The following is a 24,926-nucleotide window of genomic DNA, read 5'->3' as shown; positions in this document are numbered from 1 at the left end:
CACCTTCAAGAAGTCACGGCCCAGCGTAGAAGGCACAGAATTGTCACATGCAGAGGTGGGTTGGGGCAGCGCAGGGTGTGGTCACATCACCTGGGTGGGACCCAGGAAGGCTCCCAGGGGTGGCAGGCCATGGCCTCTGAAACCATGACGTGGCTCAGAAGCATTTCAGCATCTTCTTGTCCCGTGCTCATCAGGCTGTTTACTCTGGGGGCAGCTGTGCCCTCAGTGCCCCCTCCACGCCCCAAATGAGCACCGGGACTGGCCAGGACTGGCAGGGCTGGCTGGGCAGGTCCAAGGGCTCAGGGACCCACCCCAGGGCCTCCTGGGCACAGCTGGGGCCCACAGCCCCCCATTCCTGGGCCTTAGGGCCTCAACACTGAGGCCCCCCATGTACATGCAATCCCTCTGTGCCAAGCACTGTGCTGTGGTGTGCTGTGGTGTTGTGTCTGATCCTGGGAGATGGGTGGTGTCAAGGTCATTCTCATTTTACAGCTAAGAAAACAGGCTGGGACATTAAATGTCTTATAAAAGGCCCAGCCAGGACTTGGAGCCAAGGTTTCCAATGCCAAAATCAGGTGCCGTTTCCATACACCACCCTGGGCAAGACCAGAGGTGAGTCAGCCGAGAACCCTGCCCTCCAGGAGGAGATGGAGCCAGAAATCTGATAACTGACCCTCCAGCCCAGAGGAAGGGTGGCAGGGCTGTGAGAGCCCTGCCCTCTGGGCCCTATCCCCTGCCCATGCAGATTCTTGCAAAGTGGCCCCTGCCTGCTCACTCTTCATGGAAGCATCTCCTAGTCAGTGGTTGTTTTAGAGAAGGAAGGCAATGGTTTAGGAAAAAAAAAAAAAGTTCTTTAGTGGTGGCAGCATTTTTTTCAAGTGTAGGTGCTTGAAAAATAAAATTTTGTTATCAGAATACGTTCAAAATTGGTAACAGGAGAGCTGTTCTGGGTACAGAGAGTGAGAGGAACCTGTTTGTGACCTCTTGCTTCCTGACCCCTCCCACCCTACTCCAGACTATTCTGCAAAACCCCATGTTGACCCCTGCTTTGAGGTGGCAGAGTTAACACTGCTCTTCATTATAAGCTCTTATCTGGGGCAACTCAGAAGAACATAAGTTCCATGGGGAAGGTTTTTGTTTGTTTCTAATTGTGGTAAAAATATATAACATAAAATTGACTATTTTAACGGTTTTAAGTTATTAAAAAGTTATTACTTTTTAATTGAAGTAATTAAGTAATAACTTAATTACTTTAAGTTATTAAGTATATTTACAACATCATGTAACCATCAACACCATTCCTCTTCAGAACTTCTTCATCTTCCCAAACTGAAACTCTCTACCCACTAAACACTAACTCCCACTACCCACTAAACATTTCCCTCCCTGCACCTCCGGCAACCACCACTCTACTTTCTGTGTCTATGAACTTAACTACTCTAGACACCTCATGTAAGTAGAATCATAGAGTATTTGTCCTTTTATGTCTGGTTCTTTCACTTAGCATAATGTTTTCAAGATTCATCCATGTTGTAGCATGTGACAGAGCTTCATTCCTTTTTACGGCTGAGTAATATTCCATTGTGTAACTGTACCACGTGTTCATCTGTTCAGCCATGCGCGGGCGCTTGGGTTGTTTCTTCCTTTCAGCTATCGCAAACCAATAATGCTGCTGTGAACCTGGGTGTGCAAATATCTGTTTGAATCCCTGCTTGCAGTTCTTTTGGGTCTATACCTAAATAAGTGGAATTGCTGCATCATATGGTAATTCTATGTGTAACTTCTTGGGGAACCACCATATCATTTTGCACAGTGGCTGTATACCACTTTACTTACCCATGGGCAATGCACACAGGTTCCAGTTTCTCCACATTCTCCCCAGTGTGGCAGAAGTTTTAAATCTCTTCATCATAGTGTACCCCCAGAGACTAGGGCAGTGCCTGGCACATTGTAGGTGCTTGAAAAGTATTTGTTGGATGAATGAATGGGAGGCCTTGGCCCCAGAGCAGCTGTACCTGGGAACTCTGCTACCTGAAGGTGGCACCCAGTCAGTAAGTGTCCTACCCACACGGGGTCCCAAGACCTTCCCATACCAGTCCCTGTTCAGCTCTGAGACAACCATTTATTTGTTATTTATTTATTTATTGAAACAGGGTTTCACTGTGGTGCAGGCTGGAGTGCAGTGGCAAGATCATAGCTCACTACAGCCTCGAACTCCTGGGCTCAAGTGATCTTCCCACCTCAGCCTCCCAAGTAGCTGGGACTACAGGCATGTGCCGCCTGGCTAAATTTTTTTTTTGTGTGTGTGTGTAGAGATGAGATCTCACTTTGTTGTCCTCGCTGGTCTAGAGCTCCTGGCCTCAAGTGATCCTCCTGCCTTGGCCTCCCAAAGCCCTGGGATTACAGATGTGAGCCACCACCCCGAGCCAAATGTAAAAGTCCATCCAAGGCAAAGATAAGAGTCAAGAGGCCCAGAGGAATGGGACTGAAGTGTCAGGGGCCAAGGACAGCCCACCGTGGGTTTCCTGTGATCCTGGGGCTTGGCTATTTGGACCAGGGGTGAGGGATAGGGGAAGGGAGACAGGAGATGCTGAGAAGGACATAGCCTTGGGGAACATCACGGCTTCTGTGCCTGGTGCTGCAGTGAAGGAACCAGGAGGGGCTGGCGATTGGCCTAGGGGTTTGCTGTGTTTCAGAACTCCTCCTCCCAGGGCCTTCCCCTCACTCAGGCCAGACTTCTCACCCATTTCCACCCCTGCATCTTCGTTCCGGCTGTTCCCTGATCCCTTCCCCGGGAGCAGCATTCCTACTCCTCCTCCTTTCTTCCTAACCCAAGGTGGTTCATCTCTCAAAGCCCAGAGGAAGGTGCACATCCTCTGCAGGGCTTTCTCCACAGTTCTAAGCACCCTCTCTGCCAAGCCTCAGACCCCACAAGGCAAGGGTGGGGTGGACAGCATTGCACAGTATGTGCTGTGTACTGTGCGACAGGATGCCTCTTCAGCTCCAGCCGGAGCAGGCTGAGAGTCTGCCCACTAAGTGGCCTCCCAGTCCTCTCCCACTCTCCTGGCTCACAGTGAGAGGTGTGCAGAGCTGGAACCCCAAATGGTGTCCCAGTGGGTATGATCAAAGCAGACACAGCAAGGTGACACCTGATCCAGCAAGGTAGCAGTGAGGGCCCCCCAGAAGGGGTCTCATGGTTCTCTTTTCCCCCACCATCTGGATTAAAGGGTCCCCAGGTCCTGAAGAGGAACTGGGACTGCTATCAGAACTCAGGGCAGCGCCTGTGGTCTGCTGCATGGCTGAGGGTCTGGGAAGTTGTCATCCCACTTCCAGTGTGGGCTCCCTCCTGCTTAGCCCTGCTGGGCTGGGGACACAGACCTGAGTTATAGAGCCTTTGTAGGTGTCACCACGTGGATGTGCTGGTTTGGGAGGCCTTGACCTACCCCAGAGGGCAGCCCCTCATGAGCAGATTCCGTTCTGGGCACACTTGTGTGTCTCTGGGCGAGGGGAGTGCTCACTGCTGCCTTCTCAGCTGCTGAGCAGAGGGGCTGCTGGGGAGGACCGTTCCCCCCATTAGCTAAACTACCCACCGCCACATGTCCTGGGCCTCATGTAGATCGAGTTGCCCGTGCAGGAAGCAGGCTCAGCTATGAATCTACCTGAGGGCAGAGCTTTCTGCACTTGTCTTTTGATTGGGATTCATGTTAAACGCCTTGCTTGCTCCTGGGCAGGCATCTATGGATGGGGACATCTGTGTCCCACTTGACAGTCTGCCAGGCTCCCTACTCTGAGTCTTCATAGGTCAAGGATGACTGCTTCCTTCTCTGAGGTATTCCCCCAGTCCCGACGGTGAGTTTTTATTACTGCTTGCCACATAGTCTGTGTTTTAAGTCTGGCCATTCCAAATTCCCCCTCCAAATTTGATGAGCAGTCTGCCCACTGTGATTGCACAATGCCGAGATGGGTGAGCAGAAACAGTTGTGCTTACGTGGGTGCATGGTTCTTTGTGATTTCTACAGCTAACACTGCCATCTGCTTCATGTCCCGGGCTGGGTTCCATGTCTGTCTGAGATCTCAACCACCTTGTCTACAGCAGTCTGTGACCCAAGGTAATAATTGCTTAATTGTCTACTAGGTTCGTGGCTCTCAGGGGCCAGAAAGTTGTATTCATCTTTCTATCCCGGACCTGCACAGGAAGTCAGTGGCCCATATGCATTTGTTGAATGGAAGGAATTTTAAACTTCTTGAAGTTTCCCTTTCTTACCAATTCTATATCTCAGCCCAGCCAGGAGCTGAGCCCTTAACAGGTCTGATGGGTTGGCCAATGGATGGGACTGCTGAAAAGTTTCCTAAGTCAAAAGTGGATTTTGATCCCCAAGGACACAAAGAAACCCAAAGGCTTGACTCAACCAAGTATCTGGAGTGCCTGTTGGTGAAAGGCCAGGCCCCATCACATGTGAGTCATGATCATGGGGCCATGGGAAGGGGGTTTGGTGAGATGGGAAGAATGTGCATCATGAAACAAGGAAAGGACTTGGCGTGAACCAATGGCGATCAGGTGCCAGGAAATGAGGAGTGTGGCTAACTCAGAAATCTGTCCCCGAGGTCTGATTCCAAAAGAAAGAGAAAAAAGGGAAGGAAAGAAAGAAGGGAAGGAGAGAAGGAAGGAAGGAAGAGAGAGAAGAGGAAAGAAAAGGAGGAGAGAGAGCGTAGGTTTGGAAGCCAGATAAAGCTGGATCTGACAGGAGTTCGAGACCAGCCTGGCCAACATGATGAAGACCCATCTCTACCAAAGATACAAAAAATTAACTGGGTGTGGTGGTGGGTGCCAGCAATCCCAGCTGCTTGGGAGGCTGAGGCAGGAGAATCACTTGAACCTGGGAGGCGGAGGTTGCAGTGAGCCAAGATCACACCATTGCACTCCAGCCTGGATGACAGGGCAAGACTCCATCTCAAAAAAAAAAAAAAAAAAAAAAAAAAAAAAAAAAAAAAGCTGGACCTGAATCCCCTTTCTATCTCTTTTAAATGTGGCTCTCTAGACACGATCTCTATCTCTATGTCCTAGTTTCTGCATCTGTACGAGAAGAATCAGATTAATGTATGTGATGTGTCCCACACTATTCTCGGCACAGTGTAGAGCTCACTTAGTGTATTCATGCTGCAAATAATGGGGATTATTGTTACCATAGCTCAGGTCTTGGATGAGGTGTCAGTTTGGATTTAATGAACTTAAGCCAAAAAGAACATTTATTTAAAAACTTCTGGCCAGGCACGGTGGCTCACACCTGTAATCCCAGCACTTTGGGAGGCTGAGGCAGGTAGATCACCTGAGGTCAGGAATTTGAGACCAGCCTGGCCAACATGGTGAAACCTCGTCTCTACTAAAAATACAAAAATTAGCCGGGTGTGGTGGTGCATGCCTGTAATCCCAGCTACTCAGGAGGCTAAGGCAGGAGAATCGCTTAAACCTGGAAGGTAGAAGTTTCAGTGAGCTCAGATTGCACCACTGCACTCCAGTGGTGGGCAACAGAGTGAGACTGTGTCTCAAATAAAAATAAAAATGAAAATAAAACTTCCTAGTTCATAGAGTTGGGGTTGAATCCCAAGACCTCAGGAATGCTGGGAAAGGAGGGACTGGGGTTTCAGGAATAGGAAGACTGCCACTGGGCAGACGCAGTGCCAGCCTCCTTGTGTGACCTCCAGGTTCAAATTTCTGACAGTCTTACTGGCTGGCTGGGATCCTGTGCTGACAGCCCCACCAGGACCATGATGGAACTGGGGGAGTAGTAGTTCCCCCTCAGAAAAGTGAGGTGCTGTCCAGAAGAAGGGAAGCAGAAGTTGCTGGACAAGCAGAACCGTTGACCACCGCACATGAGAATCCCCCACCTTCCCACCTCCACGCCAGTGCCTGCTTAGGCCCTCCAGGTCAGCCCTCATGCACAGAACTGTGTAATTACTGTTCCCTCACCCTCCCCCATTCCTCAAATTCCTCCACCAATTTTAATTTCAACACACCATCTCCCTGCCTGCCACACCCAGCCCAGCCCAGCCTAGCCGGGCCCGAGCAGGAGGTGGCAGCTTTGCCCAAAGGGCTGCCCTGCTCTGAGGCCTCCTGCCTTCTGGTCCCTCCCTGAGAATCCCAGGCCAAATCCTCACCTGCTCTTCACAGAATTCCCTATGCCGTAGGAAACAGAACTCAGGCCAGTGCTGAAATCCCCATTTGCTTCTTCCTACTTCTGCCTTTTCAAAACCAGCTCTTCTTTTTACTTTGCTCTTGGCCAAATCCTGCAAAAATGTGTTCATGGGGAGGCCACTAGGAGACCTTGAGCATCGAGTACAAGAGGCTCCAATGAGAGGAAGACAGAAATACCCAGGGTTCCAGCCAGGCGTGGTGGTGCACACCTGTAATCCCAGCTACTTGAGAGGCTGGAGCAGGAGAATCACTTGAACCTGGGAGATGGAGGTTGCAGTGAGCCAAGATCACACCACTGCACTCCAGCCTGGGTGACAGGGCAAGACTCCATCTCAAAAAAATAAATAAAATAAAGAAATACTGAGGGTTCCAGAGGCCCTCACAGTGTGAGGAGAGGGGCCCACCTGCCAGCCTTGCCAGCCCTTTCTGCTCCAGGGTTCTGATGCAGCGATGGCATCTGCTCAGGGCATCTTAAAGGGCTTTCAGGTCTGAGGGGCCACACTTCAGAGGCCTAAGGTTTCATGGTGACCAGCTGCAGGCCTGAGAAGTGGGGGAAGCAGCCCCCAGGACTGTCCAGCCTGCATGACTCTGTCTTCCCTGCTCTGCTTGACAACTCCTAGTGCCCAGTGTCCTCCTGTCCTCACCCAGATGCATCTGTTCCATGAGGCACTGCTTGCTGCCAACCTCTCCCTTTCTTTGGTAAAGCTGGTACCTCCTGTGCCTCCTCCCCTTTCAGCTACCCATATAGCTAGAAAGCTCTGATCAATTAATTCCCACATAGGTGGTCAATTTAAAAATCTTAGAAAACTTATTTTTTGAGACATGGTCTTTCTCTGTCACCCAGGCTGGAATGCAATGGCAGGATCACAGCTCATTCCAGCCTTGAACTTCTGGGCTTGAGTGATCCTCTCACCTCAGCCTCCCAAGTAGCTAGGTCTACAGGCATGTGCCAAGGGGCCCGGCTATTTTTTTTTTTTTTTTAATTTTTAGTAGGGATGGGGTCTCTCTCTCTTGCCCGGGCTGGTCTCAAACTCCTGGGCTCAAATGATCCTCCTTTACAGGCGTGAGCCACCATGCCTAGCCTCAATAAAAGAGATTTAATCACAGAGTGTCCACTTCAGAGGGTAGCTCTGAAGAGTAGATCCCTGTTGTAAGGCCTCCTGATCATTGCAGCTCTTGTCCCTAAGGGATGGATGGATGGATGGATGGATGGATGGATGGGTAGATGAGAGGGAGGGAGAGAGGAAGGTACTGATAGGGAGAGATTTGCAGTTATGATCACTTCCTCAGGGCCCCTTCCATCTTGCAGATGGCCACCTGCTCTGCCTACATAGACCTGGCTCTAGGGGTATAGGCAACTGGGCTCTACCAACCTGTGCATCATTTAAAAGTGAGCAAATAGCCAGGTGTGGTGGCTCACGCCTGTAATCCTAGAACTTTGAGAGACCAAGGCGGGCAGATCACTTAAGGTCAGGAGTTCAAGACCAGCCTGGCCAACATGGTGAAACCTCATCTCTACTAAAAATACAAAATAATTAGCCAGGCATTGTGGCATGTGCCTGTAAACCCAGCTACTCAGGAGGCTGAGGCTTGAACCTGAGAGGCAGAGGTTGCAGTGAGCCGAGATCACGCCACTGCACTCCAGCCTGGGTAACAGAGCAAGACTCCATCTCAAAATAAACAAACACCTTTTTTTCCTGATTAAAAACATATTTCTTTGTGTAAAAATTTATAAATGCATTTAGAAGAAAATATGATTCACTCTAATTATATGATCCATTTGTAACTATTAATATATAGTACATAGTTAAAAAAATTTTTATTGAGCTTAAAGTGTATCTAGTTTTGTGTCCTAATTATTTTACTTAACCTTCTATTGTAAGCATTTTCCACATCAATAAATATTATAATGTAATACTTTCTGGTCACATTCTATCATCATTGGATGCAGCATAATTTATTTAATCTACTTACTGTTCTTGGACATGTAGATAATTTTCATACTTTTTTGTGATTATCACAAGTGGTGCAATATCCTTGTAAGTAAAGGATGGCCTTTCTCTGATCTATTTCTCTGATAAGTTTTAGATAAAATCTTAGAAGTGAAATTCTGGGTAAAAGAATGTGAACTTTAAAAACAACTTTTTATTTTAAAATAATTTTAGGCCAGGTGCAATGGCTCACGCTTGTAATCCCAGCACTCTGGGAGGCCAAGGTGGGCAGATCATCTGAAGTCAGGAGTTTGAGACCAGCCTGGCCAAAATGGAGAAACCCCATCTCTACCAAAAATACAAAAATTAGCCGGGCATGGTGGCGGGTGCCTGTAATCCCAGCTAATTGGGAGGCTGAGGCTGGAGAATCACTTGAATCCAGGAAGGGGAGATTGCAGTGAGCTGAGATATCTCCATTGCACTCCGGCCTGGGCGACAAGAGCGAAACTCCGTCTTAAATAAGTAAATAAATAAATAAATTAAATAATTTTAGATTTATAGAAAGTTGCAAAGATAGTAGAGAGAGTTCCCATATATCTTTTATCCAGCTTCCTCTAACGTTCCTATCTTACCTAACCAGGGTACATTTGCCAAAACTAATAAACTAATATTGGTATGATACTATTAAGTAAACTCCAGATATTTTGGGATTTCACTCATTTTTTTTCCATGAATGTCCTTTACTGTTCTGGGATACGTTCCAAGATAGCATGTTGTATTTAGGGTGTGAATATTTGTGAGACTTCTTAAATATACACATACACACATATGTATGTATGTATGTGTGTGCATACATATGTATGTATGTATGTGTGTGGATGTATACATGAAAATTATATAAATGTATATTCCCACAAATAGCATTGATTGCAGGGGATGAGAAAAAGACTTTGCCAACTTAAAAGAGAAACAGCAATAATAACAGTGTAGCTTTAGTGGGCATTAATTCATTGCTAATGAGTTTACGGATTTTTTCATCTGTTTGGTGGCCAGTCGGTTTTCTTTGTTTTTGATTTCTCAATTACCTACAGGAATTTTTGTCAGTGTTTAGATCTTTAGCTTCCACTCAAGGTGACACACAGCCAGAGTCAGGTGAGCATCTAGAAGCTGTGACTGGTGCTGGATCCTACTAAGTCACTGAAGGGGCCATGGGGGAGGGCAGGCTGCCCACGTGCTCCCTGTACAGACTTGGTTTCTCCCTCGGAGGCCTGCCCAGGGCAGTGGAACTCACAATGAGGCTCCCTGCTCGCTGGGGCAGGCCAGTGGCAGGGAGAAAACTCATTCTATTTTCTGAGCCCTAGTTTTTTCATCCATTAAATGGGCACAATTTAGGCCTGTTCAGGTACTGGACGGATGATCGTGAAGTCACCGTGTAAAGCATCGTACAAGTGGGTGATGGTGTTGTAGACAGCAGTGTGGTGAAGGGGACCGAGCAGTGCCTCATATGGAGAGCGTAGAGCTCAGTCCACCAACCCAGGTGGCAGGAAACACTCCTGAAATCAACTCAGCTCCAACTCTGAGCTCCCATGGTGCCTGAGAAGGCGGAAACTTCATCTTGGTCATTATTAGGCCCCATCCAGTGAGGGTCACCCCAGAATCCAGGAGGCTGCCCAGAAATGTGGGCAGTCAAGGGGCCTGTCACTCTCAAGGGCCTCATGAGGCTGAGACTCTGCCCCCAGGCCATTTTGGGGGCCTTTGTGCCCAGTTTGAGGGGGGTCCCATATCCAGGGCTGGCCTCCTCACCTCTGTGTCCTGCCCCTCCCAGAGAGACGTAGTACAGGCCTCTGCCCTCTTCCCAGTTCCCAGTTCCTCCTCCCCTCTGCATTCTCATTTTCTCCCAAGACTCTTCCCTCAGAGTCTACAAGGAGCCCAGATACTGGAACAAAGAGGCAAAGGAGAGAAGGGACTAGGGTGGCTTCTACCTGGTCCTGAAACTCAAATGTCCCTGGCTGGCTCACGCCTATAACCCCAGCACTTTGGGAGGCTGAGACAGGTGGATCACGACGTCAGGAGATTGAGACCATCCTGGCCAACATGGTGAAACCCCATCTCTACTAAAAATACAAAAATTAGCTGGGTGTGGTGGTGCGTACATGTAGTCCCAGCTACTCAGGAGGCTGAGGCAGGAGAATCACTTGAACCTGGGAGGCGGAGGTTACAGTGAGCTGAGATCGCACCACTGCACTCCAGCCTGGCGACAGAATGAGACTCTCTCTCAAAAAAACAAAAACAAACAAACAACATGTCTCCTGCAGCAGGGACACCCAAAAGAGGACAGGTCCAAGACCTTCTTGGAATGGGAGGAGGAGGAAAAATGCAACCATTGAAACACACATGAGTATCCAAGGAAATAATCTGGCCACACGGAGAAGAAATACGAAGAAGATACAGCCTCTTGTCCAAATGGCACAGACCTGCCGTGTGGCCTCTGACAAGTCACTCATCGTCTGGGAGTTTACTCAGTTGTGCAATGAAGGGGAAGGTTCCATGACCTCTGAAGCAGCCCGGCTCTCCTGTCCACGGGCTGCTACCACCTCGGAGGGCACGAGGTTTGCTTCCGGTGTTCGGGGCCTTTCCCAGTCACTGCCTCACCAGGACACCCTCACCATGTCAGGCTGGGAAAGGGCTTTCTTCACCAACTTGCTGTGGCCTGTGGTTGGTGTAATCTGTGAGGCCTTTTGTAGCTCTGCGTAATCATCAGGGTGAGTGGGAGCTAGCTCTGGGTTTGACCTAAGGCCCTGATGCGTTATCTCCTTTAATCCACATAACTGCTTGATGGGCTGGGCTTGTTGTTTTCATTTTATGAAGGGGAAAATGGGGCCCAAAGTTGTTTTCCCACGGTGGCCTGGTGGGTGAGGCAGCGCTGGTCCCATTCTCAGACTGAGCTCCCTGGCCCTCTGGGTTGTGTCCCCTCTGTGGGGCAACTATCCAGGGATGAGTGTGTGACCATGCTTAGAACGAGCCTGGGAAGACTTTCCCCAGGGAGACTCCCCCAGAGGCCTGGAGGGGTGGAGAGAGTGTTGGGAGAGCAAAGAGCCCCTGGGGAAGAGGCTTCTCTGGGAGTTGGAGCAAGCATTTCTCAGAGTGCTGGGATCACTGGCTGACCTTAAGGTCCAAGACTGCCAGCATGCCTGCCCTGCAGAGAGTTGTAGGCAGAAACAGGCACCTGGCCAGTTGCATTTGTGCAAAGGAAGCCCATGGAGCCCCAGCCTGCTTCCTTTATAGGCTGGGGGAGGGTAAGGGATATCTGAGTTTGAATTTAGTGTCTAGAGGATCCATACCCACACTTGTCATTCACCACCCAAGGGCAGGGACCCACTTCTGGGGCTCATGACCTAGAGGACAGGCCAGACAGCCTGGAATGATACAACTCAGGGTGACACCAACAAGCCCCACTGGCCACCTTGTCACCTCCTTTTCTTCACTCCCCCCTCTCGAGTTACTCTTCTAATTTCCACCTTGTGACCCTCCAAAGATGCATTCCACCCAACTTTCCGACTGAACTAGTGGGGAAATGGTACTTTCTGTATCCAAATCTTAGCTGAAACCAGATTTGGGGTTATATTGACTAAAAAATCATTTGGCGCCACTTCTTTTCATTTGTATTTATTAGGCCCCTCCTAGGTGGTCATGGGCCAGGTAGAGTGAGAGTACAGTAGAAACCCAAGATGTGAAATTATACAGGAAGGTCAACCTTCATTTTACAGATGGAGACATGATAACCCAGAGATGTAGAGGACCTCGCCCAAGGTCACGCAGCTACGTGGCCAGTCTTGGGTTTGGAACGTGAGGTTCCTGCCTTTCAGTCCCGTGCTCTTTCAACAGCATCTTACACAACTTACAGAATGGTGGAGGAAGCAGGAATCACACCTGCAAAACAATGACGGAACCCTGAGGGGGCAGGGCTCCCATTGCTGATGACTTCCCACCCACAGTGGCTGCCAGTGCCTTTACGTTGTTTACTTAAATGTGCTTGTCTGGAAGTTGTCATTTTCTTTTGAGACACTGGGAATTCCCATAATTTTACAAAAAAGTTCAGTAAAACTAAATTTCTACATTTTTGCCCAATTTTTTTTTCCTTTTTTTTTTTTTTTGAGACAGAGTCTCACTCTGTAGCCCAGGTTGGAGTGAAGTGGCTTGATCTCTGCTCACTGCAACCTCCTCCTCCCGTATTCAAGTGATTCTCCTGCCTCAGCCTCCCGAGTTGCTGGGACTACAGGTGTGCGCCACCATGCCCAGCCAAGTTTTATATTTTTAGTAGAGACAGGGTTTCACCATGTTGGCCAGGCTAGTCTCAAACTCCTGACCTCAGGCGATCCACCTGCTGTGGCCTCCCAAAGTGCTGGAATTACAGGCATGAGTCACCTTGCCTGTCCCATTTTTGCCCAATTTGTATCTCCTCAGTGTATGAGTGTGTGTGTTTTGTGGGGGGCACTCCGTTCCTATAGGTTGGTCTGATTTGGGACTCTCTCTGTGTGTGCTTTGATGGGGGTACAGCGACGGGAGATGGTGGGAATAAGGCATGGAGAGGCCGTATTGTGCCATCATCCCTTACCAGGACACTCTGTGCCTGGAGGGGGAGGGGGAGGGGGCTAGCGATGCCAGGCTGGGAAGGGGCTTTCTTAACCCACAAGTGTACAGGCCTTGAAAGCCATGACTTAGGGTCATTGTCACCCATTCATTCATTCACTCAAATCTGGAAAGCATTCAAAAAATAATTTTTAAAAATCACCTCTGGGGAAAAGTCTGGTGTCAGGTTCAGAAAGGATTTATTTCATACCCAGGGCCATGTCTGGGCTGTGTTCTCCGCTATCCAGGAACCCAAGGGCTCTCATTCAGCCTCAAGGGCTGTGGAAGTGACTCCTGCCTGGTAGGTGGCTCCAGCACTAACTCTGGGCCCTCAGGGTCGAGGTTGCCATGAAGACTGTGGTCCGCATCACCTCCTGCCCCAGATTGAATTGGAGGGAGCCAGGTGAGCATGAGGAGGAGGCACTGTGGAGCTGGGCCTGGCTTCCAAGGAGAACCACAGGAAGACCAAAATCACACTAGGATCTCATGGGAGGGCAGCACTGGGTCTGGAACGGAAGCCTTTGCCCACCCGGCGTCTACATGGGCCACGCGGCCGGAGGGTTGGGCCTTCCAGGGCCACACACCTGGGAGGGACAAGGCTGGGTGCGGTTGGGTCACATGTCTAACTTGTGTTCCTTTGAAGCTGTGAGTTGGACAGATTTTGTCTTGCTTGTTTTGACCCTCTGTGAGCTAACAGCTGAGGGTGGGGTGGGAAAGGGGAGGACAGAGAGCAGTAAGTGTGCTGGTTCTTCTTTTGGTCTGTTTAGCAACTTCCCATGACTTTTGAGCAAGGGACAGGTGTAACCCCTTGCACCCTGAGGTGTGCAGTTGTCTACATATGCCTGTGGCCTCAAGGCCATGTAGAAATCATCCCTGGTTCCGCCAAAGCAAATTCACTGACCATGGGGGAAAGAGGAGGGAACATTAAACAAGCATCTCTGCCCGGCCTTCCACTCACGTGGCCATGAGGCCCGTCATTCAGCACGCTGGGCACTGTGAGGGGCTTCTGTCTCCTGTCTCCGTCACACTCCACTCCTTTTTCCTCCATGGCTCAGCAAGGCCCACATTTTCCCAGTGAAGCCACAGAACCACAGGGGGAAACCCATGGACTTGGCCTCTCTCCCTAGGCGAGTGAAGTTGGTGGTAAAGTCTGTTGGCAAATTCAAATAGTACTTGCTACGGTCTTTTCCTCAAGTAATTCTGGGTGCTTTCCAAACTTACCAATTTCCTGAAGTACATGGGAGGAGGCAGGGAAGCTTCTCGGGGGAGGAGCGGCACCAGCAGGGAGGCCGAGGGGCAGCAGGACAGATGGGAAGTTAGGTGACGTGCAAGGAAAGGTGGGTTGCAGGCCGGGCTCTTGCTCTCTGTGGGCTCCATTCAGAATCCCCCACTTCACCTAGGACACTCTGGCCTCCATCCAGGCATCACCGCCATGGAAAGCCCAGATACAGTCAAGTCCTTCATTAAACACCTGCCTCCACATCCCCTCCAGACCCTTCTCTGTCCTCAGAAGGAGCTCTGCCCTTCAAGGGAGGGGCTGGGGCTTTGTAACTTTCTGTGCCTCTGGTCAAGGCTGATCCTCCTTCCTCCTGCCTGAGGATCCAACCTTAGCCTGGAGTGATCCCAGAAGATTATGGGTGTGGGAGGTTGTCAGGTGTGTGACCCACAGTCTGCTCTGGGACCCCTGCCCCAGGAGCTCTGGAGGGCTGTCAGACATAACTTGTTGCAGGGAAGCTAGTTGACAGAAGATGTTTAACAGAAGTGTGAACGTGCCATCAGCCCATGCCCCGACCTCCAGGAACAGCCTAGCCTTACGGTTCTGTGCCCTCCTCAGCCCAGGGACTCTTCACCCACCCAACATTGTCATTACCCAAAACTATTTCACCTCTGCTCTAAATAATTCCAAAATCACCATCCTCTGATCCCAGCCTTCTTCCCGTCCAGAGTTCTCATCCACAACTCCTGCCCCCCCAGGGTGAATGGCAAAGCCCTGCACCAACATGGCAGCCCACAAAGGAGCGGACTGGAGAGAGAGAAAATGAGCTCCGTTTCACTGATCAGATCTGAAAAGTATACATTGGGCAGGGCCATCAGGTGTTTGGGGAGCCTTTTGAGGGCCCTGCTCACGGCAGAGCTGGGGTCGGGGTTCAGATCCAGGTGTGCTCATATCGTAACAGTTCCTATGACCTGATTGTTAAATCTTCAGGAATTTCGTGAACCAATGGTTAAACCCAGCCATTATGAAAAATTAAATTATAAATTAAATTATATAAACTTACCATTAAATGAATTATATGAAGGCAAAAATAATAAATTTTCAAAAGCCATCACTTCCTAATAATTTTTTTCTTTTTTTTTTTTTTTTTGGAGACAGAGTTTCACTCTTGTTGCCCAGGCTGGAGTGCAATGGCGCAATCTCGGCTCATGGCAGCCTCTGCCTCCCGGGTCCAAGGGAGTCTCCTGCCTCAGCCTCCTGAGTAGCTGGGATTACAGGCATGCACCACCATGCCTGGCTAATTTTGTATTGTTATTAGAGACAGGGTTTCTCCATGTGGATCAGGCTGGTCTCGAACCCCTGACCTCAGGTGATCCACCCACTTCGGTCTCCCAAAGTGCTGGGATTACAGGCATGAGCCACCATGCCTGTCAATAATTATATATTTTATTATTCTTTTAAGATTATGTACATCTATTATGCCTGTAGAAATACTATATAATGTTGTGTTACTGTGCTTTTTCCCCAAGTCTGCATTCAGTGACATCATATTGGTGGATTGAAATCAGCCATAGTGGGAATACTTACACCACAGAAATGGGCAGCAACCACCACAAATCAGGGCTTTATTCATTATTTGGTTGACTATCTAGACTTAAGAAAGTTATGGAGAAAATGCTAATAATGCACATTAAACTTAAATGTATGTTTTGCCAATGGCCATTGCATTGTGAATGGCACAGAAAAATGAAGCAAATATTCTTCCAGTATTCAAAAACTATTCTCTGCTTCAGTAAAGAAATTGCTAACACCATTGACAAACAAGTGAAGTTCTGGTCAGGTGCAGTGGCTCTTGCCTGTAATCCCAACATTTTGGGAGGTCCAGGCGGGAGAATTGCTCGAGGCCAGGAGTCCAAGACCAGCCTGGACAACATAACTAAACCAGTTCTCTACAAAAAATAAAAAAGTTAGCTGGGCGTGGTGTGCACTAGCTGGGGCAGGAGGATCTCTTGAGCCTAGGAGTTTGAGGTTACAGTGAGCTATGATGATCATTCCACTGCACTCCAAGGTCTGGGCAACCCATTCTTCAAAAAAAAAAAAAAAAAAGAAAGTGAAGTTCCAACATCTGTCTTTCTGGTTTCACTTTTTTCTTGCTAGTTGGTACAAACAAAAATATCAGTTAACATTCATATTGGAACTACGTTCATTTGTCAGTTACAACTGTAGGCTGGCTATGGATTCAGCAGGTTGGCAAAAATCAGTGAAAGCATTCTGTAAGACCCAAATGGCTATGTGCAATTTACAATAAAGGGTAGTATATATTTTTTATTATTTGTAAATTATTAGCCATCCTTTATGTCAATAAAATTTATCAATAATGTATGTATGTGTATATATGCATGCATTTTCCCCAGAGAGCTCATTTTTAATTAAACATCTACCAGCATACCACTGGACAGGTTGCCTTAGGCTGATGAGGAGTGACCAGAGATTTGATCTTTGGAAAGATTCCCAGAAGAGGGTGGGAATCACTGATGGAAAGAGGCTACTGAGGAGGTTGGAGGGGCCTCAGGTGGAAGGATTAGCCTGGCTAGGCACAGAGTCCCTGAAAAGAGATGTAGGAGTGAAGAAAACCTGGGGTAGGGTGGAGTGGGAGATCGCCATTTCTCTGCCAAGTAGGACGCAAGCCATCTTCTGCAAGCAGGAGGTGGAGAAGTGAGGAAGGGTGAAGGTTTGGCCTGAGTAGTCAGTGTGGGGCCAAGAAAAAGGACCAGGGAGGACGAGGAAGACTAAGGAGAGACTGCAGAACACATGTGAAAACCAAGAGGACGGCAGGCCTGGCAGGTGGCTCACGCCTGTAATCCCAGCACTTTAGGAGGCTCAGGCAGGCAGATCACCTGAGGTCAGGAGTTTGAGGTCAGCCTGGCCAACATGGTGAAACCCCATCTCTACTAAAATTTTTAAAAGTAGCGAGGCATGGTGGCGGGAGCCTGTAATCCCAGCTACTTGGGAGGCTGAGGCAGGAGAATCTCTTGAACCCGGGAGACAGAGGTTGCAGTGAGACGAGATCACACCACTGCACTCCAGCCTGGGCGACAGAGCAAGACTCCATCTTGAAAAAAAAGGAGGTGGGACCGGGCACGGTGGCTCACATCTGTAATTCCAGGACTTTGGGAGGCTGAGGCAGGAGGATCACAAGGTCAGGAGTTGGTGACCAGCCTGACCAACATAGTGAAACCCCATCTCTACTGAAAATACAAAAAATTAGCTGGGTGTGGTGGTGGGCGCCTGTAATCTCAGCGACTGGGGAGGCTGAGGCAGGAGAATCTCTTGAACCCGGGAGGCAGAGGTTGCAGTGAGTTGAGATCGCATCACTGCACTCTGGCCTGGCTGACAGTGCAAGATTCCATCTCAAAAAAAAAAAAAAAAAAAAAAAGTAAAGAAAGAAAACCCCAAAACCCAGAGGACAGCAACCAAATTACAGCCACGTGAGCAAGAGGGTTGAGTGTAACCAGGTGCAGCACTAGGCTAAGCCCCATGGTACGGATTGCTTGATTAATCTTCCAGGACAATCCTAGGAGGAAACCAAGGCTTGGAAGAATTAAGTCATTTATCCACAGCTTGTAGCCAGTTAGTGGCTGAGTCAGGAGTTGAATTTAGGCAGCCTGGCCCTCTTGACAAGGCAAAAGACTGCACAGAGGCACCTTTCTACTCAGCAAAGCTCCCCCAGATGATGCAAGTTCAAATGCTCCAGGACAGAGATTGGCAGGGCAGACGTGGCTGCTTGTCAAGGGCTTGTGGTCTTCCTCACAAAGCCTTACAAAGCTGCTCACATCTCCGGCCTCCCCAAATGTTCCTGCACCTGATGCTGTTAGCACCCCACACTGTCTGTTGAATCTAATTATAATGAATCTAGGCTTGCATTTTTAAATATCTTTGTTATTTTACCTTCAGAGAATTCATTCTTACTGTGTTTTTAAATAGTAAAGTACGTGACAGATTGGAAATTTGCAAAACAGATCCTGAGCCTTAGAACATTTGAGAGGCAGGGTCCTAACGTGCTATTCTAATCACGTTGATCCACTGCTGGGAGCCTTTAGTGATCCCTACTGGCTACAGCAGTTTTCCAAATAGTAGGTGGGGATCAATTAGTGGGTTGGGAGATTAGTGTTCAGTATCATTGTCAGAGTTAAAAAAGAAGTGGCTCCAAATAGAAAATACCAGACTATATTATGCATAGTAAATACATTTTGTTTTAGCTACATGTATTTTCATGCATATGTGTACTGGATTATGATGAAAAATGTCTTTCTTACTATGAGCACAGTAAAAAACTTTTGTTTTTTTTTGGAGACAGAGTCTTACTCTATCACCCAAACTGGAGTCCAGTGGCATGATCTGAGCTCACTGCAACCTCCACTTCCCAAGTTCAAGCAATTCTCCTGCCTCAGCCTCCCAAGTAGCTGGGATTACTCCCGAGTAGCCATCACCACACCAGCTGATTTTTGTATTTTTAGTAGAGACGGGATTTCCCCATGTTGTCCAGGCTGGTCTCGAACTCCTGACCTCAGGTGATCTGCCACCTCGGCCTTCCAAAGTGTTGGGATTGCAGGCGTGAGCCACTGCGCCCGGCCAGAAAAGGGCAACTTTGAATGTGGCTCATCTGCAGCTAAAGACAGCACTGCCAGGCCTGACATTCAGAGTCATCGAGGCAGAAGCAATTGCTGAGAAAGATCCGGCAGTGCTTCACGGGAAAGGGGTGAGGACAGGCTGGGCTGGAGGATATGCAGGTTATGGATGAGACCAAAGGCCCAGAAACACCAGGACTTTCATGCTTAGACTGTACCAGTGCTGCAACTCGGAGAGAAGCTGGGCCTGGCAGTCCCTTGTGATAGTACCTTAGAGGAGGGAGACCCTGAGTTTGCTAGGGAAATCAAGGGAGACTTCCTGGAGGTGGTAGTGTCTTAGTTGACTTCTCAGCATTTGCCAGGAGAACAGGGGTGTGGAGAGGGCTCACCTGGCTGAGTGGCTTGTGAAAAGGTACAAGAAAGCCTGTCCTGTTTGGGGAACTACATGCCATTTTGTGTAGGTAGAGCATGAAGTAGGGAGGCGGACTTCATGAGTCTTGTTGGATGTCAAGATTTTATTTTGGGATGAAGAGCCATGGGAGAATTTTGAGCAGAAGAATGGCATGAGCAGACTTACATCTTTGGAAGATGACTCTGGTGACCTGAGGAGGGTGGATTAATGGAGAGGAGGCAGGAGGCAAGGAGACGTGTAGGATGACTGTGGGCCTCAGCAGGGTGTCCTGAGGCCAGGGTGTGAAGAGGCATGGAGGTGGGAGAGTCTCAGGAGGAGGAGCTGAGGGCACTGGTGACCCACCAGTCCAGGTGGGGCCATGAGGAAGGGGCGGAGGTGAGGAAGGCCTCTGTGTCTATGACTCTGAGGGCTGGCTAGATAGCAGTGTCATTGCCAGATAAAGAACACAGCAGGCCAGGTGTGGTGGCTCATGGCTGTAATCCTGGCACTTTGGGAGGCCAAGGTGGGAGGATTCCTTGAGCCCAGGGGTTCAAGACCAGCCTGGGTAACATAGGGAGACCCTGTCTCTACCAAAAAAGAAAAAAAAAAGTTAAGAAAATTAGGCAGATGTGGTGGTGCGTACCTGTGATCCCTTCTAAGGTGGAACTGGAGCTGAGGTGGGAGGATTCCTTCAGCCCGGGAGGTCAAGGCTTCAGGGAGCGACGGCACTTCAGCCTAGGTGACAAAACAAGCAAAAAACACAGGAGGCAGAGGGTGTCTGGTGAGAAGAGAGAACGTTCACTGTTGAAAGTGGACTTGCAGGCAGACATGTCAGGTGGGCAGCTGGGGCAGCAGGGAGAGAATGGGTAAGCGGTGCAGAGCAGGGCGTCCCTGGCCTGGAGAGTGTACAGAATGAGGGGGAATGGACTGTAGGCAGAGCCTCAGGGAGCCACATCTGTGAGTATCCAGGGAGAGAGGAACCCACAAAGGACAGAGGGGAGTGGTGGTAGTGGTGAAGACCCAGAAACTTGGGCCACAGAAACCAAAGGAGCAGAGAAGACCTAGGAGGAAAGCAGCAGTGCGAGGGCTTCAGAAGATCGGAGTCCTTGAGGCTGAGAGGGCCAGACTGCAGCTTCGGGGAACCGCCGATGTCCCTGGCAAGGCTGACGGCAGAGGGCGGTGGGGCTTTGTGTGTGAATGGAGGTAACACCGTGAGGCAGAGTGTAAGCAGGCTGCCCCGGACCACGCCGCACCATGTGCAAATTAGAAAGGGGCACCTCTTCCTCCAGGCAGATCCAGCCCCTTGTTGTGGCCCATAGGCTTGGCAAGAGGAGTGCAGACTAGGCCTCAGCCTCCACCTGCCCCACAGTGGGGCATCCGGGCACCTTGGTCCTGTGAGTGTGGACCAACCCTTCTAGAAACTGTCTGGGAAGGAAGGCGACAAGTGGTCATTGACCAAGGAGATTCAGGATCATGTGAGGGTTTTCTTTTTTATGATGTGAAAGTCTTATGCGTGCTGATTTGGATAAGGGTAGGGAACCCATGGAGAGTGAGAATTTGGAGATTCAGGAAAAGAGAGTACAGGACACAGGCCGGGCGCGGTGGCTCAAGCCTGTAATCCCAGCACTTTGGGAGGCCGAGACGGGCGGATCACGAGGTCAGGAGATCGAGACCATCCTGGCTAACACGGTGAAACCCCGTCTCTACTAAAAATACAAAAAACTAGCCGGGCGAGGTGGCGGGCGCCTGTGGTCCCAGCTACTCGGGAGGCTGAGGCAGGAGAATGGCGTGAACCCGGGAGGCAGAGCTTGCAGTGAGCTGAGATCCGGCCACTGCACTCCAGACCGGGCGACAGAGCAAGACTCCGTCTCAAAAAAAAAAAAAAGAGAGTACAGGACACAAAGTGGGAGAGTGGGACACGAGGTGGGAGGGTGCAAGGCTGGAGTGGCTGCCCTGGGAGAGGCCCGTGCTATAGGGGACTAGGGACACTGAGCCACAGTCGGGACTGCCTGTCCCCAGCGACTAGGGGGTTCCAGTGCCCAAGACTCAGGCCCATGCAGACTGCCCAGGAGTGCTCCAAGAGCTGAGCACACTAGGCTGGGGAGGGTCTTGGCACAGAGCCTTTGCTTACTTATTATTTACTTTTTACTATGGAAAAATTTCAAACACACCCAAAAGTAGTGAGAAACTCAAATAATCCCTCTTAGATCTATTTCCCAGCTTTAATTATGATTAATATCGCCAATCTTATTTTATGGAGCAGTCTTCTGTGTTTGTTTGTTTGTTTGTTTTCCAGGACAGGGTCTCACTGTGTCACCCAGGCTGGAGTGCAGTGGTGTGATCTCGGCTCACCACAACCTCCACCTCCTGGGTTCAAGTGATCCTCCTACTTCAACCTCCCAAGTAGCTGGGACTATAGGTGCATGCCACCATCCTCTGCTAATTTTTGTATTTTTAGTGGAGACAGGGTTTTGTCATGTTGGCCTTGAACTCCTGGCCTCAAGCGATCTGCCCACTTTGGCCTCCCAAAGTGCTGGGATTACAAGTGTGAGCCACCATGCCTGTTCAATGTACCAGTTTTGAAAGCACCTTTTAAAAAGCTTAAAATTTTAATAGACTTTATTTTTAGAGCAGTTTTAGATTTCACAGCAAAACTGAGTGAAAGGTACAGAAGTTTCCTATTTATTCCCTATTAAAAAACTTTATTTGGAAACTATTTTTATTTTTTATTTTTTTGAGATGGAGTCTCGCTCTGTCGTCCAGGCTGGAGTGCAGTGGCTCTATCTTGGCTCACTGCAACCTTTGCCTTCCGGGTTCAAGCGATGCTCCTGCCTCAACCTCCCAAGTAGCTAGGACTACAGGCACCTGCCACTACACTCGACTAATTTTTGTAATTTTTAGTAGAGACAGGTTTTCACCATGTTGGCCAGGCTGATCTCGAACTCCCGACCTCAGGTGATCCACCCACCTCAGCCTCCCAAAGTGCTGGGATTACAGGTGTGAGCCACCGTGCCTGGCCTATTTAGAAATAATTTTAAGCTTACAGAAAATGGCAAGAACAAGTTTTCTTAATTTGAAATAACTTTTTCTTATTAGAGGATATATTTACAGAATATCTGTAGAAGAGAGTTAAGATCATTCCTGATTCTACTACCCCAAAATAACCATTGTCATTGTTTTGGTGTCTTTCTTCCCAGTCTTTTTTTCTGTGTTCACAGACACAGTTTCCATTTTACCCAGAGACTATCCCAATCCCCCCAAGACGTCCTATCCTGTGTGTCCACGAGCCCTGACTTATTCTCAGGACCTTCACTACCCACATCCCCCTCAGATGGTTTGCCTTTAGCAACAAAAATTAATCCAAGATTCTGGTCTGTGGATGCCCTCGTTCCCTGGTTTCAGGGCTACTGCGGGTTTCCCCTGTAATACTCCTTTCATGTTTGTTTTTCTCTGGTGACACTGGCTGATGTCTGCTTGGGGGAGTTGCCTGAGGCTCCTTGGGCTACCATCTTGCCTGGAAGCCTCCAGTATGCCCCGCACCTCCTGTGCTCATCCCTGAGTAGCTGGGTTTGAGTCTGTCTCTCTCACTCGTCTGTGAACTCTGTGAGGGTAGGGCACAGGTCTGATTCATCTCTCAAAGTGAGGCAGCGTTGGCCTCAGTAAGTATGTATGGAATTGAATCAGCCCACCTATTTGGCATTGTCCATTCCTGTCTATGCCACGGACTCTCTGAGTACCTGACACTAATTTACAGCCATGAGCATGGTGTCTGGCACACAATAGTGCTCAATAAATGTGTGTGGATGGTGCACCCAGCCGCCTGGAGATTTCTATACATGTAAGGGCTCTCCTGTTTTTCCCTTTCTCCCTCTCCTGTCTCTCCCACATCTTCTGGATCACTTTGACATGCCAGAGGGAAGGTACCCCCTCTCTGCCGCCACCCCCCATCTTCTGTATGTTAGGAGCAAAGCTAGGTTGGCAGTTGATTGAAAAGACTCAACTTCCTGTGCTGAGGATATTTGATAGGTTTTAATCGCTCACATTCTAGTTATCATTAGAGACAATTCAAACTATTTCCAGATTATTTCGAAGCTGCCTTTGAGGTATTTAAGTGGGACAGAAGCCCACCATGTGTTCAGCTCTAAGCCAAGTTTCCTGGTGTCATTAGAAGCCCACTTGTAGTTGGAGATTACCCAATCTGTATGTTTTAATTGCCTGAATATTTCACTAATTGCAGGGGTGTTTGTCGAAAGTGGCTTAATGTCCCCAAAGCTGTCTGGACCTGTGTTACGAGTCCCACTCCCAACCTCAGTTAACTGGAGGGGACCCTGAAGAGGGGATGGGAGGAAGGGAATCTGCATAGGGTCTTACCTTAAAGCCAGCCTCTCTTGCCAGGCAGGGCCCTGGGCCTCCGTGGCAGGGATGGGGCAGGAAGGGATGAAGGCTTGGTCTAGGGTGGGGGCACCAGCAATTGGGGAAAAAGGCAGAAACCCAATTCAGAGGGCTGGGCCCTGAGGAGGCGACTGAGAAGGCCTTCAGGACATCTTAGTAATCTTCATATTTGATTGAAAGATAAAAACAGGAGAGAACCAGTTTTGGCAAAGTGGACTTCTAGGAGTTAGTCAGCAACGTGCTCTCACCAACTCTTAGTTGGTCCTGGCCTTGACCCCAGGCCTAGAGGCTTGCAATGGCATTGGGGCCAGGACCACTGCTCCTCAAACACCTCTAGGACCCCCCACGGTTGGGACTCGCATTAAGCATTTTGCTGCCTCCTGACAGCAAAATGGATTTGGCTGGTGAGCTGAGCTGGGCCACTTCGGTTAGAGGGGTTCTGAACTAGGGGCAAAGCAGGGTAGGAGGGAGACCCAAACGGGAAGGAGAGGTTCTGGAACAGTGGCAAGCTGGGGAAGGGCTCTGCAGGCAGGAGAGCTCCGTCCTTCAGCAGTGACACTGGCCTACTGGGTGAGGCATGTGGCAGGAACACTCATGTTGAGGAGGTTTGGCAGGGACGAAGATGGAGGTCCAGTCAAGGTCAGGCTGTCCTGCCCGGGTGCCCTTGGCCATGACTGACTGTGGATGCTGGGTGGTGCCCGCATGGTCGGAGCAGCCATGGGTGATCTGGGGCTTTAGGTTTGGGGATAAGGAAACTGCAGGTGCCTTGGATTTCTGAATGTACCTTGCTTTGGTCAAAGCCTACCCAACTTTGATCTGAGTTTCTGACCAGATTTTTGTCCAAAATTCACCTCTTCATGTCTCTTTTCAGTTTGAAGATCTGGTGCCATAAGCCTACTGATGCGGAACGCTGGAAGCAGAATGCGGTTAGGGACGGTGCTCGGAGGAGCTGTGCCACCAACCCCACACATGCGCCAACCCTGGGCCGGGGGCCTCAGATGGGCGGGGGTGCCCAGTCGTGCAGGAGAGGGGCAGGCAAATGGGAGGGCCTTCATCTTGGCGGCCATGGCCAGAGGTGAGGGGTTGGGGGGCCGGGAGATGGAGGCCTCAGTCCCTGCCCTCACCAGGTGGCAGGGAGCAGGAGGCAGGCTGACCCACTTAGAGACTGGCTCCTTTCAAAGCAGCGTGGTTGTGACGGGGTGCAGTAAGTGGGTCAGCCTGCATATATCCATGGGTCTTAAACTCTTCAACACTTGGCTGTTAAACATCTAGATCCTGCTTTCATTAGCTTGTAAGCCGTGGCCATGGGGACCTGCCTGGTCTTCTGAAGCAGCAAGTGTGCCCAGAGGCTAACAAACAGCAGGTGCCTCAAATAAATAGGATTTTAATACTCGATGTAAATGTGGGTGCAAATAAATACATGAAATGAAAGATGGGATCTGAATTATATGTGCAAGTTACACAATTGCTCAGCTGTTTTGCACTGAGAACTGTAGTGTGATTGTGGGTGCCGTGCGTGTTTCCCAGGTGCAGGGTGTGTGTGTGT

The 24,926-nt window shown here is 49.5% G+C and overlaps 1 long non-coding RNA gene across 1 annotated transcript; it reads left to right on the top strand.

Moving 5' to 3' along the window:
• The first annotated feature begins 2,315 nt into the window (after nt 1-2,315).
• Nucleotides 2,316-24,811, top strand: LOC117099796. Its single transcript, XR_004444003.1, has 3 exons — nt 2,316-4,456; nt 13,002-13,156; nt 24,252-24,811. It is a non-coding gene; the product is annotated as an uncharacterized LOC117099796 (long non-coding RNA).
• Nucleotides 24,812-24,926: the final 115 nt, after the last annotated feature.

Source organism: Trachypithecus francoisi, unplaced genomic scaffold (genome assembly GCF_009764315.1).
Source record: "Trachypithecus francoisi isolate TF-2019V2 unplaced genomic scaffold, Tfra_2.0 Lachesis_group17, whole genome shotgun sequence".
NCBI lineage: Eukaryota > Metazoa > Chordata > Mammalia > Primates > Cercopithecidae > Trachypithecus > Trachypithecus francoisi.
Note: the sequence above shows the minus strand (reverse complement) of the source record. Positions and strands in the feature narration are given on the sequence as shown.